The sequence below is a fragment of the Struthio camelus genome, chromosome 9 (genome assembly GCF_040807025.1).
Source record: "Struthio camelus isolate bStrCam1 chromosome 9, bStrCam1.hap1, whole genome shotgun sequence".
NCBI classification, from domain to species: domain Eukaryota; kingdom Metazoa; phylum Chordata; class Aves; order Struthioniformes; family Struthionidae; genus Struthio; species Struthio camelus.
This window is the reverse complement of record NC_090950.1, coordinates 8,852,743-8,869,960: the sequence shown is the minus strand read 5'-3', so window position 1 is coordinate 8,869,960 and position 17,218 is coordinate 8,852,743. Positions and strand designations below refer to the sequence as shown.

Sequence of the window (17,218 nt, the reverse complement as noted above, 5' to 3'; positions counted from 1 at the left end):
GACAATCTCTACTGTAATTCCATCCCATTGTTATATTGTCAACACATTTTTCTGGTAGACTGTAAACTGTGTTGGTACACGCAGGGTATTTCCAGAAAATCTAGTGAACGCAGGCAGGTTGCTTTGAATCCCTCCAATTTTCCAATTGGTAAATGCTGTACTATAACGGCACAAAAGACAAGCCATAAGGCACATTAAAATGTTAATTACTGCTGTCAACAATTTATATTTTTCCATAACATTTTAAAGGTGTACAGATTGACAGGCCAGCCTCAAATTCAGCACTTCAGCCAATAAACTTTGTACAGCTTGGACTAAGAGTTTTGCTGATCTCCGCTGCCCCAGGTGAGGGACTGGGCGCAGCGGAAAACCGATACCTTCACTTGCTCCTGCTCAGCTGATGAGCCTCTCCACCAAATTACCAACTAATGTCACAAGGGATGCTGCCACTCTGTACCATCTCTCGGATCATGCTCAGCCTCTCTCCCATAAGCAGTATGTAGTAACTGTCAATACGTATCTAGAAGTTGCACCGTGGATTTGGGTAATGTTCCAAAACGCTTCCAGGTGCCGTGAGCACAGCGTTGAGCCCATACTCAGGTCCAGCCTCTAAACACTTAGAGTAAAGCGCAGAAAGGCAGGGCACTAAACGCACCTCCAGGGCGCTCTCTGCAAACAGCCCAAGAGCGTTCAGCAGCTCAGCGCAAGCCAGGCCTTCCTGCATGAGCAAATGATTAAGCTCAGCATCCAATAACTTGCTAGCAGAGCTGCAACTTCAGAGACACCCAAAGCCAAGTACACAAGATGAACTCAGCAGGCAGCTTCCAAACGCTGCCAAGGTACCTGCAAACCTGAGCTAGGCAAATGCCGCCCCACTCGGAGTCTACAGAGAAAGAAACCAGAAAGGTGGTGTTGCACTCCACCACACAGCCCTGCTACTTTTTTAGAAATGAGCTCCTGGTAACTCTTAGGAGCAGATTAGATTTAATACCCAGAGACTTGCTCACTCAGTGCTTCTCCTTACTCAGTGAGGAAGCCAGCACTGCCAGTTCCCCTCCAAGTACAAATTGCAGAGAGTCCCGTTTCTCCTGTGAAGCTGAACATAGATCGATGCCCCAAAGGTTTTCTTCGAAATTTATGCCTACAGCTGCTGTGTTCCTTGTTGTTCATTGCCTTCCCAAGCTGCGGCAGAAGGAAAGCTGACCAGAACTTTGTCAGCTTTTGCTGTCAGTGACCAATAGGAATTGTGCCAGTTTCATTTGATTGATGCTTGGGAAAACTCTGAACAGGTTGTCCTAGAGTTATGAATGGAAATAGGAAAGCGACAGAACAGCAGAAACATTTCACCCACTACAAAGTCAAGTTCAAGAGACAAGGAAAGTTAATAAACCAACAAAATCACCCTCTGGAGAAGTAAACTGCCAAACTGGCAGAGATGCACATGCTCCGATTCACCGTATCGGAGCACTTGCCGTCAGGAGATGAGGACCAAGCCCTCAGAGAGGATCCAGGATCTTCAAATTTAGCAAGGAACAGACTGCTTTGCACCCACAGTCCGCAGCGGCAGGCAGCTGAGCTAACGGACAAAAACCAACTCAGTAATTAGGCTGTCCCCATCGATCGGCTGGGAATCTCACAATCCTGCTTAGACTTCAATGGAATTGTCCGTATCTGATCAGCCTTTTGCTCCCACTGTCTTTAACAGATTGGTCATTATTCAGCATCTGCCACACACCCCAAGATAACGGCATGGGGTTTACCACAACCACGTTCTGGTCCTTGAAGGCCAAGGCTCTTCCTGACAGCACTTTTCTGTCGTCTTTCTCTTCCTTGCTGGCCATGTTCTGGTCACTTGGGTGCCAGTGCGATTCTCCCCTATGGAGCTGCTCCTCAGCGTATGTATCGGGAGCAGGGGAGAAAGAGAAGCCTTTGAGCCACTGCTTTGAGGGACACTGAGTTTCTGAAGGGATAAACTGGTACTACAGGGCACACTAGTTCATTAGAAGAGCTTCAGTAAAGAACCCAGTTTCTAAAAACATGTCTTAGCATGACAACTGAAAAGGCTTTCAGCCAACAGGAAGACAATGCTGGAAAGGACCTCCTCATTGACAAAGGGCATTCTTCTGCAGGTCAGTACACTGTACAAAACCCTTCACAAATCAGTTGCAGTCCATCTCCAAAGCCGTTTTGCTGCTGTTTACCGCTACCCCTACTGAAAGGTTGATCTGAAATGTCAGCACCCTGATAGCAAGAACCTTCTTCTCATTTCCGGACTAAGTCAATGCACAACTAGGTCATGCCCACGTGTGCTTGCACCTATAATAGAAGACGACAGTAATCTAGTGCTGTAGAGAGAAGGTGTGACACTGGGGCCAAATAATCTAGCAAGCAAAAATATTGCCAAAAGATCGAGTGAACAAAGCACAGTCTAAACGTTACAAACCTAATCAGACCTGCATTTGCATCAGTACAGTCTGTGAACCACTGGGATGGACTTTACGAAGGAAGCTACGGGTTCACATTTCACTACAGGCTGAACTGCAGTGCACCTATTAAAAAGGCAACAAACCTTAATTCTACCTATCAGCAAATGGCCTAAACATAGGACGAATTCCAAGGTTTTAATCACCTGACTAATTAGAACATATGATCCCAATGATTCCTGCTGGCCTAAACATCTAAGAGCACTTCATACCGACAGTGTCTCCTTTCATTTTCTAGTTTTGTAATCAATATAATCAGCCCATTTCTGACTAAAAGAACACTCAAAGGAATCACTTAAACCGACACTTAATAGACAAGTTGCCAGTCAAGTGGCACAAGCTTCAAGCGCATCCGTAGCAATCGAGAATTTTAGTAAATCTGTATGCAATCTCAAAGGAAATTTCTCCAAACACAAAGAGATCTCCAGGAGCTCAGCAGGAAATATACCTATACCACCTTGGATCCAGAAACAAAGCCTGTGCACAATGAAGCAGTTATAGCAAAAGTTATATGTAGGTCAGCAGTCTAAGAAAGGCTATGTTTAAGACTAAGAATCAAATTGAGTCCTAATGCTCTCTGACTGTTAATCCTTTGCAGAATTCCAATTTATGTTACTCCAGCAAATCCAAGGGCTACAGGGAAGGTCCGTGCGTTTTGTGAGACATCATCAAAACGATTTTGTCAGACCTTTTCTCATGATCCTTTTAAGTGCTGAGCTGAGCATAGGAAAAGGATATTTCTACCTAGCGCTACACTAGCTTCCAGCTTAAGACTTTCCTGTGAAAGACAACCACCCTACTGCAGCATTTCCATCCCTTCAAAAGCTGCCACGGCAACAGACCAAGGGGGTCAGGAGAAGCAGAGGAAGGTGGGAGAACTTTAGCTCAGACCTCTCCTCAGCACCAGCCAGCTACAGCAGCCGGGGAGCAAAGGGCAGGAGAACCTGATGTGGATTTTGGCCGGCATTTGTTCTGCATTTCCTCCCGCCAGGAGCGAGACTGAAGCAGGAAGAGACTTGTGCTTCACGGTTATCTAAGGCTGACACCTGTGGGGGTAGATGTCATGTATGTGCTACCTTTGGCAAAGGTCTGCCCTTCAGCAGGGCATCTGCCCTCTCACAAGAGCAGGCAGGGAAAAAAGCCTCTGAATATACAGTAATCCCGCTTTTGCGGTCAAGGACTCTTGAGCCACAGTCTTAAGGAGAGAGTTAAAGACAGGACACGTTACTGGCTGCATCCAATTTGCCATGTCATAACGGGAACTCCGATTTCCTCCCATGCATTTCCAGCTCCCACAGTACTGAACTCTGCCAGCAACTGCTGCAAACCCAGACTCAAGTACTTGCCCAATTTGTCTCCAAAAAATTAGGTCTCAAACAATGACGATATGCCTCCGTTTCCGCAATTTGGTTTTACCCAAGTTACAGAGTATTTCCAAACAAGCAGTAGTTACCAAACATGCAGTCTTGTTATCTAAGCCTCATCAACAAACATTTGTTTGCACAGGAATAAGGCAGAAGAGAGAAGATCCTGTTTTAAGGCCATTTAAACTAAGAAAATTAACCTTGTATTTGCTGTCAGCTGGAAACACATAGGCACACAGTCGATGACCGCAGCACGGCTGACATGTGGCAGTTTGCTAGGCAGGGTGTCAGTCTCCCTGCTGAGAGGAGTTTTAAGCTCGGCTACAGCTTTTGTCACAGAGACGAACGCAGAGGCAAAAGACAGCACGACACACTCAGAAAGCAGGCACTAAATAGCTACTGTTCCTTATGAATACAGCCCAAAACAGAGCTCTCTCCACAGTAACTTGAGAAGTATTTTACCTACCTGAAGGAAGGGTCTGTAAAGATGAGCACAAGAAACCGGAGCAGACGGATATACCTTGAGCTGTCAGCCGGGGAAGCTGCAGTCCCGTCAGGGCGTCCCTGGCTGGTACCCGCAGACGGCTGTGCTGGACCTCGTCCCAGCGCCTACGCCTCGGTGCCACCGAGCTACTCGTCTCTGCAGCACGATCGCCTCCAGCAGCGGTAAACAGATTTATTAGCTAAACCAGAAGAAAGCAGCTGATTCAACTAGACTCAGCACCTGCATCGTCCCCAAGCAGCAGCCTTTGCTGAGGTGAGGAGATCTGCTGCCCGGATCAGATGAGTCTCGGGGAAAGGCTGGTGCCCTTGGGGCACGGTGAGGTCCCCGGGCTGGCTGAGGCCAGCCCCCTAAGCCCTCGCCCTCCAAGAGGAAAAGCTAAAACTAACAGGAAAAAAAGGTGGCCTCATTAGACTCTTGGCTTCTGTCCCAGAGGCCTTCTAGGCCACATTTTTCCTGGGAATATTCTTCCTCCTAGGGAACATTCAGCATCACTCACGTTTATACAAACTCCGAAGTTACTCAGGACCTCACTTAAGCTTTTGCTAATACTGCAGCTGAGGCAAAAGGGGCAATGAAGTGCTAGGGAGATGTATTCATAATCCTATCTTATCCTGGACTCCAGAGGATGAGGACAACCTTTTAAGACACAGGACCAGCAACAAGAATCAGGTTACGCAGCAAAAGATGAGGTCAGGAAACAAGCAGTCTCTCTTCCCATTTCCTTCTCTTAACCCCACACAGTTGGGAACTCATCCCGATCTCCCTGCCCTTCTTGGGAGGACAGGAGGATGGTGCAGCCCTTCCACAGAGGGCTCCCAAGCATTTAAGTTAGCTCAGTTCACGCTCAGCCCAGGAAAGTTATTCCACAATCTTTTGTGTAAACAGGATTTTTAAATCCAGTTAGGTTATTTATTGACCTTTCAGGGAAGCACAGTCCAGTGCCATTAGGAAGGAAAGGAGTCGTACAATGGGAGAAGTACAACTCAGAACACGCAGTTCTGATTTTTCAGAGCCAAGCAATGCAAATGTCTCGTTACATTCAGCTGCCCTTTGATAACGCTTTTTCCCGCTCAGATATTTTGACTTTGACATTATCAGTGATTAGATCAAGTTACAACAAATAGTTATAAAAACATCAGGAACACTTCATCCAAAGGAACAGCAGTTTCCATTCCTGTATTTCTCCAGTTTCGACTCTACCGTGCCTATTCAGACAGGCTTGCAAAAAAATAAAGCAAAGAAAATTTGGCCCTCAAAGGAGGGTAGCATTGAACGGCAACAAAGAAAAGCTAAGGGGTTAAACATATTTTCTCCTTCTCCACAGCCTGACTTGTTTTTAAATTATTAGGGACGCGCCTAGCCCCTTCCTACAACCGCTGCCACTATACATCCCTTGCTGCCACGCGTAGGTCCCGCGCCCAGGGCGCACCTGCGGAGGCCAGAGAAACGCAGACGAGAAGACGGACAGAAGCACCAGCAGGAGCAGGCGGCGGCGGCGGCGCTGGGTGCGCGGGGTCCCGTTTCGGCTGCGCCCCGGGCGCGCTGCCCGCCCAGCCCGGCCCCCTCCCCTCCAGGATAACGGCGAGGGAAATTTGGGGGGGGGGGGGTAAACGTTGCGACTAAAGGACAAAGGCGCCCAGCGGCTGCGGAGGAGGAAGAGCCCAGTCCGCTACAGGAATAAGCGATTATAGGTCCGTGTAGAAGTTTAACGTTTTCTCTTTCGTATCGATAACAATTAATTTAAAAAAAAAAAAAAAGAGAAAAACAAAGCGGCGTGAAGTTATTTCACAGCCGGAGACCGCGCTGCTACACCCAGCGGCCACCCCGCCCGCTTCGCGCCGGGCATCATGCCGCCCCCCGCCCCGACCCCCGCTGCCGCCCCGCCACCCTGCGGCACCTGCGGGCCGTGGGGTCTCCGCCGCTCCGCTCCGCGCCGCGCTGCCGCCGCCGCCGCCCGCCTTTGTTGCCGCCGCGGCATTTAAGCGGCGCTCCCCCGCGCGGCGCTGCGCTGCCCTGCGCGGCCGCGCCGGCGAGCCCCCCCCGCCCCCCGGGCAGGCGCAGGGCGGCCGCGGAGCTCCGCAGCCCCGGGGGGGGGGGGTCTTTCGCACCGAGCCTGCCCCGTGGGAAAGTGGCCCCGTCCCCCTGGAGGGACGCTTCTGGGGCAGCCCCCAAAGCCGCGCTCCCCGCCCGGCTTCCTCAAGCTTATTTATCCGTATTATAAACGCACAGGACTAGTTACAGCAGCGCTATATCTTGATTAGCGCAGGCTAATTCCGAATACGCAAAGCCGACGTTATCAATATTTCATAAGCAAGATACAGCCCAACAGTTTTCCCCTGCACGGCGTTTGCCGGCTGTCTCCGGAGGGGAGAGCGGTTTGGCCGGCCGCGCTGCCTGCAGCTGCTCTGGCCAACTGTGCCGGCGCGCTCCAAAGCACCTGCATAACGCAGCAGTGCGGAGCGGGGACCCAAGGGCTACCTACAGCCCACAGCACGGCAAACACGGCTCACAACCACTGTCCGCTTTAAACTAGGCTCAGGCATAAACTGCTTTCAGACTCTTCCATCTTTCTGTCAAAGATACAAGCACAAGCAGGTACCAGCGTGTGCAAAGACACTTTGCCAAGTTGGATGCTAAGCAGGCTCCAGGCAAGCTGCTATGTGACTAGCGTTGTTATACAAGCTTGAATGCAGGAAGAGGAGAGCACCTTGCCTTCTGAGCCGAAACAACGATCCCGCTTAAACCCCTGCGCTTCCCTGGGCAGCTGCATTTTACTGGCGTAAGAGAAGGCAGAAATTAGCTAGAAGCCATATCTTCTCATTGGAAGAGTAAGAAACGAATTAGTTTTTAGGGTTACACCTATATCACAGCCTTTAGAGGTACTTTACAGCTCCCGAGGGGTGGTACCTGCCCTGGCTCCACGCAGGGGGGCTTACGCCACCGACCCCATGGAGAAAGGTGGAGCGGGTGCTGCGCAGGGCGTTGTACCCACCGCAGCGTAGGCCTGGCAGCTGCCTCCACCGCTAGACCGGATGGAAAGAGCAAGCACGCTGTTTCTGTGGTGTACCCACGTTTCTGCCTTTAAAGGAGGTGGCTTAAAGCCTGGGGTCATGCCCAGGAGCTTGTGTACAAACTTCACACCTAGCCCCGTGTTAATCACACCTGACAGCAGGAGACAGCCTCCGGCACACAGACCTCGCTCTTCCTCTTCCAGCTCCTGGGTTTGCTGCAGCGCAGTCTTCCCAAAGGCTCTCTGAAATCAGAGGAGATAAAATATCTGTAAGGACGTACAAAGTATCTTGAAATAAGCCCTCAGAAAAATAAGAAGAAGAAACCCTACAACCAGTAGTGATATTGCAGAATACAGGTTCACCTATTGCAAAAATGTGCTTTCTGCAAGTTTTTCAGTTATAGCCCCTGCTGTTCTGAGCCAGACCTGCTGGGGCAAACCGGGGGGCGGGGGGGGGGGGGAGAGACGCAGCTTTTGCCAACGGTTTGCCCGACTCCTGGTGCCTCTCCCAGGCTGCAGAGAGAGCAGGGAGCAGAAGGGCAGAGGCAGGGTAGGGTGCTCGTGCTCTTTGCAAGCCGCTCGATGTCCTGCCTGGAAGAAAGGGGAAGCAGGGACTGTTGCCAAGGCAAGCAGTGATGGCGCGCAGGACTCGAGGGCTGGCAGCCTTCCCGCGGTCCGTCTGCACGGTGCGCGCTGCTGGCGCCCCGGCTGAGAGCGCTGCTCATGGAGCTCCAGCACCCGAGCGCAGGTTTTGGGGGAGGCAGACACTTCTCTGCATAGAGATAAAACGGTTTAGGGCGCTTCCAGGCTTTTAAGAGCAGGTTAAACCTTACGCATAAGCCAAATCTGAAGCCGCTATAAGTTTGTGTTGCTCTTTTGATTTGGGGCAGAAGTGAGCCAGGCAGCTGGCCAGTCTGCGTTTACCACTAATTGTGGTAGGTTTATGCAGACGTGCGCTAGGAAAAGTCTTATCCTGGGGTGAGATCCTTCACTGCGCGTCTTCCCAGTCCTTTTGCATTTAGACTCTGAGGAGGAGGAGGAAGATACCTGCCACCGCTACAAGGATCTGGACGAAAGCCTCGTGCCTTCCCCCTCGGGTGCCTCTGCTCAGTAACACAGTGGCTCCCTCCACCTCCGCTTCCAAGGAAGTGCTCGCACTCAGAAGTCCCCCCTCACCCGTCCTCAGCTACAGCTCCCCTGCGCTGCCCTGCTTGCAGGCAGGAGCATAGCTCCGTGCGGGTCTGCCTGGGAGCGCCGTCCCCCTGTTCTTCCTTCCCCCTCGCTTCATCAAGCTTTCAAAGTAGGGCCCTGCTTGAAAAGGACCACCCAATGCGGAGGGAGGCCTTGCCCTACCTTTGGCAGCTGCTACAAAACTGCAGAGAAACAAGAGCAGCCTTTCCTGGAGCCAGGGAGCCTCCCCGGGGCCAGCCTCACCCCTCTGCCTTCCCTTGCCCCCGGGCAGCCAGCAGACAAGGCCACAGAGGGAGTCGGGGCGAGCATCCAAACTGCCAGGGGGTGTGCGAGGCTGCCCTGGCTCGTCCGCGCTCCTGACTCCTACCTGCGGGCAGGGCTTTCTGCCCAAAAAGTCCATGTTGTTTATACTTGCTGCCCCAAACCAGCACTGGCAACAGAGGTTTCTCTAACCTGCACTTAAGAACGTCCATTGATGGACATTTCCCAACCTATATTTTTTTCCCCAGGGCTTAATTATCTTACAGTTAGAAAGTTTCTCCCAAAGTCTAGCCAACACTTCTGTTGCTGTAATTCTTCTCCTCCCCCCAGTCGATATGGATACCAGTTTATTGTCTTCCTCTGCAGCAGGTCTTTTATGCATGTGAAGGCTTAGCAAGCGTCCCAGAGCCTTCCTTCCTCCAGATTAAGTAACGCCAGTTCTTTCACTCTGAACCCCGAGGTCACGTTTCCATGACCATCCTTGCTGCCCACCTCTGTTCCTCACCAGCCACGCTTCATCCTTCTTGACACGCTATGCCTAAAACTGGACACAGATCTCTCTCCTGAGGCCTAACCTACCCCAAACAGAAGGAAAGGGTTGCATCATGTTGTACGCGAGACATTTCTGCTCATATTGGCCATTTCATCTGCTCTTTCCAAAGGATGGTGGTGGTTTTACTGACTCACCTTCAGCTTGGGATGCCCTGCAATAGCCAAGTCACCTTCTGCAAAACCAGTGCCTGGCCAGACCCTCCTCAGACTTTCTTGCCCAGCAGCAGCAACCAGACCCCTCGCCAGGGAGACACCTTGGGCAGGGCAGGCAGCAGTGGCAACGGGTCTGCTTGCACTCCCGCTCACGTTCCTCCTCCCGTTCAGGATCCTGGATTCTTGCACAGGCAGGACGAGTCTTGTTATTCTGAATTCCCGTGGGTGCACTTTCCAGGCAAAAGTGAAGAAAAAGAAGAGTTAGGCTGCAGCATTTTATCCTCCGGCCAGCTCCACACAGAGTCTCCTGGGACCGAGCAAGGCTACCAGAGCCCGTGATTCATTACGACCGTACTGTATTTTTCCTCTTAGCATTATGAAGTTGGTATTCAATGAAAATATGACATATTTAACTGGTAGACAAATGGCAGACCCCAGGCAGCAACAGCAACAACAAGGAAGGATTTACGGTCCCTGCTGGCATGCAGTGTATACACACAGCAACAACTAGGAAGGTTCAGTTGCCTCAGACCGCAGCTGCGGACAACATTACACATGCAAGTCCACACGCAGCCCGAGCTAAAGACAGGCAGACCCGTTTTTCGCTGGAAAAGTCTGTCACCGAGTTGCAACACAGGGAAGAAAGCAAAGTTTCACTTAAAGCCAGGATTCTGCCTAGGAAGGATTTAGCACGAATCCCGTCAGCCTACGGGCCGAGTTCTCCGCTCCACCTCCCGTCTACACCAGCGGACGACATAGGCTGGTACAACGACCGAGGAACTTGCTTGGAGCATCTTCCTGCCGCCTGTCAGAGGTGGGAGGGGGTCAGACCCTGAGCGGAGACGCAATTCAGATTGGGAGAGCAGCTCACGGTGCCTGGGAGGAAACCTCTCTTCCTCAAGGGCTCGCCTGCTTCCCAGGGTCACCTCGGGGCTCCACCGCTCCAACGGGAAAGAGTCAAAGCAACGCGCAAAACCGCAGGGAAAGATAACAGGATATGTCAAAAGGATGTTCACTCTCCGCAGATACTGTCCATCCTGTAACTAGTTTTATCGTCCCACCCTCATCCCTGCAAATCGTTTCCCCACGCGAGGGGCATGCAGAAGTCCCAAGCCAAAACTGGAAGCATGACTTTTCCCACAGATCCGGACGTGGCAGGTCCTTCTCTAAACGGGCCTGGAACAAACTGTCCTACGTGCTCCTCTGTATCTCCTCTCAGTGGAGATCACCCACGTCCTCGCCTTGCCCTGCTCCTTCCTAAGGAGCAGGCAGGATTGGAGAAGCTTTCTCACAGCTGGGCTCGCTCCCCATGAGAGACACCTCCCCTATTTTGCAGCAGCCGGGCGGAGGGGGCACGTGCAGACACGGGCAACCCAACGTCGCTCCCCTCCAAACGCCACCCGGCTGGCCCAGGGGAAGGTGCTACACAGCCAGGCTGTGATGCACAGCAACACGCAGGGGAGGGAGGGAAAGGGAAAAAAAAAAAAAAATATATATATATATATATATCACACCACTCCCTTCTGTGTTATGTTTCAGTCAGGCTAAAAATAGCAGATTTTCCAGCGGCAGGTATTGTCGTCTTCGTTTTCTTTGGCGGGAGGGAGGTTTCAAGTCTGAACGCTTTACGCCCAGGATGACTCCCATAATCGCACTTCCAACAGGATTATGTGCTCCCTACATCTTCAGCCCCTGCAAGTCTAAAATAGAGAAAATAAGATTTATTGAGAAATATTCTTATAGAGGGAAAATGGCACGAGGTTTTTTTTTCTTTTTAAGGTAAGAGAAGAACTCAAACTGTACAACTTGACAGACCTTGATTATATGGATTCCTCCCCCCCCTTTTCCCTTATTTTGATTACAATAAAAAAGGGTAAATTAGCCTGTGTACCTAAGCAAACAAGGACATCCTTCTCTGCCGATTGGAAAACAGTCTTTGAATCTAGCAGATCACGCGGCCTCAGACAGGGGATCCCAAGGTCCTAGCTATTGCTGCAGAAGCCACTGTGGTCCAAAAACCAAGTGGTTAAGTTCAGAACGCAACTGCAATACCTTTAAAAAAATCTCTTTCGAGTGTCTAAAGCCTTATCATAAGGCTGGAAGAAGGTCCAGTCCTGCCTACAAGGCAAAACATAAACCTAGGAAAGCAACAGGAAGAGGTAACCGGGTACCTGCACGCAGCTGTTAATGGGTACAAAGGGGCGAGGGAGGTTCTGTCATTTTTCACAAACTCGTTTCCTGCAGGTCCGGCACACCACAGTCGCGTTGTACCGCCACGTTACTGTTCCAGTGGAGGAGGACATCTTCCCTGGGCAGTGGCCAACGAGTCGGAGAGGTCGAGGGCGAGCATGAGGAATTTCCTTGGACAGGAGCAGAGGTTGCCCACGCAGGCTTGTGGGCAGCAGCCCGTTCCTCGCCACGGTGCTGTGTCACTTCCCCCAGACTCTTGTTTTTCCAGGCGAACAGAGAGCGGGGAGGGGAGCGACTCGGGCAGTTGCCTGCAGCCCGGTGCACGGTCAGTATTTGTTCCTTTGGGACACCAAAGGCTGGTGGCCCCCCTGGAAAGACTTCCTGCCTGCAAGAGTCGTCCCTTTGCTGCCCGCTGCAGGCACCAGGGCACAGCTTTCTCACCGAGAAGGGACTGCCAGCAGGCCCCAGTCAGGCTTTGCTTTAAGCTAGCCTGTCTCTGATGAGCTCCCAAACTTAGTTTTCGTTAGAACAATCCAAACTTTGACAAATAGCCTTTCTCTCTGTGCAGCCACAGCCAAGAAATAAAGTTAGCGCCACCACCGACACCAGGGCAATCACCAGAGAGGAGCACCACAGCAGAGCCACCCGAGAAGCACCTACTCCTCTGCGTCCATCTCCTTGGTCTCGGCTTCACCCAGGCAGCGCTGGTCCCCAGACGGGACGACGGGGCACCTGTGTAGAGCCAGGTTCACTGAGGCAGCTCCCTTCTCCCTGGCCATGCTGGTTCCTGCACCTGTGGCCAAGGCCATGCTGGGGCAGCCGCTGCAGCAGGACCCCGCTTCCTCCCGCGCCGGTGCCCGCCGCCCCCGCGCTCAGCCAGAGGCAGCCCTGAGCTTGCTTCTGTGCAGCATCAACCCAAACGTAGACTCTCGCTGAAGGCAGCTGGAGCTCATCCTCCCGACTTGCACTGGAGTAGATGGGGAGGGTTCCCGCGCTCTGGTCTACGACTGCGTGGGCTTTCTTTGTACGTGTGCGTGAGTGTGCGTTTCCTCTTTCTCCCCCCACCCTTGTTTCTTTTTTTTTTTTTTTTTTGCAACGCCCTTCCCCAGAAGCAGCCCTGAAGCGGTAGCACACCAAAGCCTCCCCATCTTTGCCCTGATCACCCAACCACAGCTTGAGACAGGAAGTAAAGCTGCTCAGTAGCTAAAAGCAGCTCAGGCTGTGTTTTTGTTCAGAACTGAGACAGCAGCTGGCTAGCCACAACTGCTGACATCTGGGGTGGATTTCATAACCTGTTCCTATCTAACCAGACAAGCGTGGTGCCTGAAGAGCAGGTTCGAGCCCCCTGCCCATCAGGTGGGCCATGCCACAACCGCCAGCAGGTAGATGCGCACCATGGATCACAGGCTCCGTTTCATATCACAACCACCCTCTGGGGCTGGTGCCCCTTTGGTGACTGCCCACACCAGCCCTTTGCCTCTCCTCTCCATGCTGTGAACTGCCACGGTTAAAGCCAAAAGCTCTTGAGAGCGCCCCGAGCGCATCACAACTTTTGCTGGGTCTTCTTTTCCGTTCCGAGATGGAAACTGCTTTTACAGCTGAGTTAATTTTGTTCTCTTCTCTGTGAGACGCAAATTGCTCAGCTCAAAAATCAGACTGAGTCGGCATGGGGCTGGTGGCCTCATCACACGTGACGGGCAACAGTCGCTGGTCGGGTGGAGGACACTGAACCATTTCATTACAAGGCACCCCAAAGAGTCAGACCTATGAAAGAAAGGATCAGACGCTTGAACCAGTGCTAGCGGCACCTGTCACTGAGGACAGGAAAAGGATAGAGAGAGCTACTTCTACTATAGTGTCGTATAACATGACTTCACAGTAAGTTGAGGGAGTTTTGCACTAACTGGTTGCCACTGACTTACCATGAAACACGTGAATGGAAAACAGCAACAACGTAAAGATCTAACGAAATTCCAGAATCCCAACATGAAAACAGCACAACTAGAAATAGTCTTCCTGCTGGAATTCTAATGAAAAGTTTTTTCTTAAATGTTAGACCAAAAAAAAATTTTTTTTTAATACAGAAAAATAATTTCAACGAAACATTTGCAAGCAGTTCTCATTAAGACATACAGCTGTCCACCACGTCTCAGAGTCCAGGACAAATACAGACAGGGTGCATGAGCCAACTCCTGTAGAGGAGATATACCAGCCCAAACTAGAATCAAGAAACAGCAGATCCAGCATAGTTATTTCACCCTCTACCTGGTGTATATATGTACAAAGATGAAGAATGAATGCAGTAAAACGCTGATAAACTCTGAAGTTCAGCTAAGAAACCTTTAAAGAGGTATCGAAACCAATGCCCCAGCTTGACGGTGCTTCAGGACAAACGCACCTTATGGTCCCTGACAGCCTGCAGCTAACTGTGCAGGCCCCACACCCCGCTTTCAGCCCTACAGGGGCAGTTATCCTACCACAGACACAGGGCTGTCAGCATTCAGATTACACTTTGCTGGATTTGTACACTGCAGCCCAAAGCACTGTGCCAGTCCCACGCTTGCCAGGTACATTTCCATGGGCGGAAAACCAGGCTAAGTACTTCCTGGCAGGACCTGAGCTGGAAAAGACCATCTGTAGCTCCTGGTCACTCTTATAATTAGATTTAACAGCATCTGCTTTTATAAAGAGACAATGTTCTCCCACCAACCTTCTGCCAAAAGCCATGGAAGCGGCTGTCCTGCCCGGGGAAGACTTTCAGTGGTTCGCAGTTACAAGCGAGAACCTCAGTATGAAAGAAAGCGGCCCCAAGCAATAGGGTAGGCACGATCTAAGCAGATGCCCGTGTATCTACTGTCACCTACTCAACGGCTGCTCCTATACCAGTTCACCCTACAGGGAGGCAGGACTAGGCTGTGATGGAAACATGGACTTCTTGGTCAGCTGTCCACCCAGCCCAGTCATTAAGCAACCAGGCCATCTGTGATAGGGTTGCCCAGCTCACCTTCCATCACTTTGGTCAGGTCTCTGAACTGCACCAGCCAGACCCGGCTGCTCAGCCGCACACCGAACAGCTACAGAGCACACTCCGCACATGTTTCAGGTCAGCTGAAACCAGAAAGCCACTGTTTTCAAAGTCCTCTGGTCTGTAGAGTGTTTTTCATACCCAGCACGTGATCACAGAATATGGAAGGAGTCCTTTAGGTCTCAGACCTGGGATTTTGGCTCTGCCTACCAAAGCGCATCAAAGGCAGCTGCACCCAGTTCACTGTCTGTAACAGCAAGAGCACCAGGAGGCATTGCATGGCCTCGCATGCTTCTGTAGGGCGCTCCCGCACTGATTAATTGGGTTTTCTAGCTCATTACCATGGGGCTGAAATTATCTAATACATTGAAGCAAGCTTTAAGGAGGCAAATCATTACTCATCTTCCTTTAGAGTGAACATGTGACAAACTAGATGATTTTACAAGGTTCAAGTGTGTGCCATTGGGGCATGCTTGTGCAAAATACAATATTTTCCATCTTTTTGTGCTTTGCTGCACAAATATTTTCTTCTATTTACCATATTAACTGAAATCGATGGTACCGCATACTTAAGGAGAAGATCCTCCGCCACTGAGGAGCAGCCTCATCCCAGCTGAGGATGTTGCAGTACAGTTGTATGTATATACTGAAAGTACCTCCAATATAGCAGGACTTCACATTACTCTGCAACCCCTTCTTCCCTTCAGATCAAGAAAGATAGTTTGAATTTATGCAAGCATAAAATTTCTTTTTGAAGTAATCAGCTACAAGATATTGTGAAGGGCTGGGCTGGAAGGGTATGGCTCTTCCACACCATTGTAAACAGGGAAGCAGTAGGACATTTCCATTGGGTGTTGTTTGCATTAAGAGTTAGCAATTTCCCCTACGTTCTCCTAAGTATAATTCATATAAGTACCTGCTCTTTAACACTTTTTATGGCTTGAGATATTGAACTGATTTGCAAACTAATTAACTGCATTTGCAGGTAGCAAAGTGTGGAAGCCTAGGGACAGGTTTTACAACCCTTATGCACACTGATCAACCCTTATTTGTGCAAGGGGTTCTGCCACAATCACAACAGGCTCTTGCTCAACGCAGTAAAACACCATGGACTGGCTCGGAGCTTTTAGGATTTCCCGAGAAACAGTGGGAAAGTGAGGAGTCTTAAGTCTCTAGCCCGGGACTCAAATTTTGTGATGGTTCGTTTGAAATGCAAAGCTCAAACCTACTGTTCCCATTCTGGAGCCTGCTCTCCAGGGAATTTTAAGACCAACAGATAAACTCTGATTTTCAGTCCAGATCTTAGTGTTGGTTTCCTGAGGAAGCACAAGAAGAGGTTGCTGTAAACGTACTAGAAATGCTGATGACAACGTGTCCTGTGTTTTGGCCGGTACCCATAGCACACAGAAAACAAAAGGTGCTTTGAGTCGTCTGTTGAGAAAGCACAGGAGGGAAGGAACGGTATCCAACAGGGCTCGACTACCCTGCGTGCCGACTGTTTAATCTATATCCAAAATAGGATTAAAAAAAACATATAACGCCTACCTCAACGCTGCCTGGAAAAGCACTTTTACAGGAGCTTTGATGCTTGGGCAGCTGGGCTGTGCCTCGACCATAACAGCACCGTTTACTGCAGATGAGCACGGGTTTGACAAGCCCGAGACCAGACCCCGAGTCCTGCCCGCCCTGAGCCACACCACCTCGCGACTTAATAAAACACCTAGAATTTTTTCCCCCACTGGAAGCGCAGTGTAGAGGTTATCAGGCCAGGTTGCCTGTCTGTTACTGTAATTGAACGTCAAGATACAGTTCTTCGGAACCAATTTCCGAAATAACCCCCCGGGCAGGACTCTGTTGTCACCGCCGAGGCCGGCGGCTACGCGATCCCCGCGCCAGAAACACCCCGTGGCTACCGAACCGCTTCTGCAACCCCGCGCGTTGCCGATTCGGAGGGCAAGGTGGACAGCGACGGGCTCACACAAAGCAGCCGCGCGCCCGGAGCCGACGGCTGCTGCGCTCCCCTGGCGGCGGCGGCGGCAGGAGGAGGAGGAAATACGATGTTTTCCTCCGTGCCGTCTCCACATCGCAGCATCCCCAGCCGACTCGCGCGCGGCAGGGCTCTGGTCGCCCGCAGCGAGCGGCCGCTCTCCGCCTCCTCGCCAGCGCCCCTGCGCTGCCCCCAAGATGCTAAGTGTAGTTAGAAAAAAAAAAAATCATCTCTTTAAAATTCACAGCATGCACGCTTCTTGGAGCCAGAGCTGCCCTTCGCCGTGCTTGCAGCGGGCTCGCCAGCAGCGCTAGCTTTTGTGCGACTGTTGGAGTTTCTCAGGAATAAAAACAGGAACGTGACCAGAAAGCAGCGTGCCAAGCAGCAGAGATGTTCTCAACCGCCGTGCCAGAAGTGCGCCCAGCACCCACCCACCTGCTATTCAGCGCTTGGGAGACCCAAGTAACCGAGACACTTCTGTATATAGGTTACGCTGG

The 17,218-nt window shown here is 51.1% G+C and overlaps 1 protein-coding gene across 6 annotated transcripts in view; it reads right to left on the bottom strand.

Annotated features, from left to right (window-relative positions):
- The window catches only part of ST6GAL1 (ST6 beta-galactoside alpha-2,6-sialyltransferase 1), a 103,942-nt gene that overhangs the window by 51,018 nt on the left and 35,706 nt on the right, over positions 1–17,218 (bottom strand). Inside the window, exons 4-6 of one of the 6 annotated variants that reach the window (XM_068954910.1) lie at positions 11,034–11,219; positions 9,502–9,749; positions 7,515–7,605 (exon numbers count right to left, since the gene is read on the bottom strand). The gene's annotated coding sequence lies outside the window, so the exon portion shown is untranslated. Of the gene's footprint in view, positions 1–4,313; positions 4,423–6,249; positions 6,350–7,514; positions 7,606–9,501; positions 9,750–11,033; positions 11,220–17,218 lie in introns of those variants that run through there. The other 5 variants (XM_068954912.1, XM_068954915.1, XM_068954913.1 and 2 more) reach the window with 5 other exon arrangements.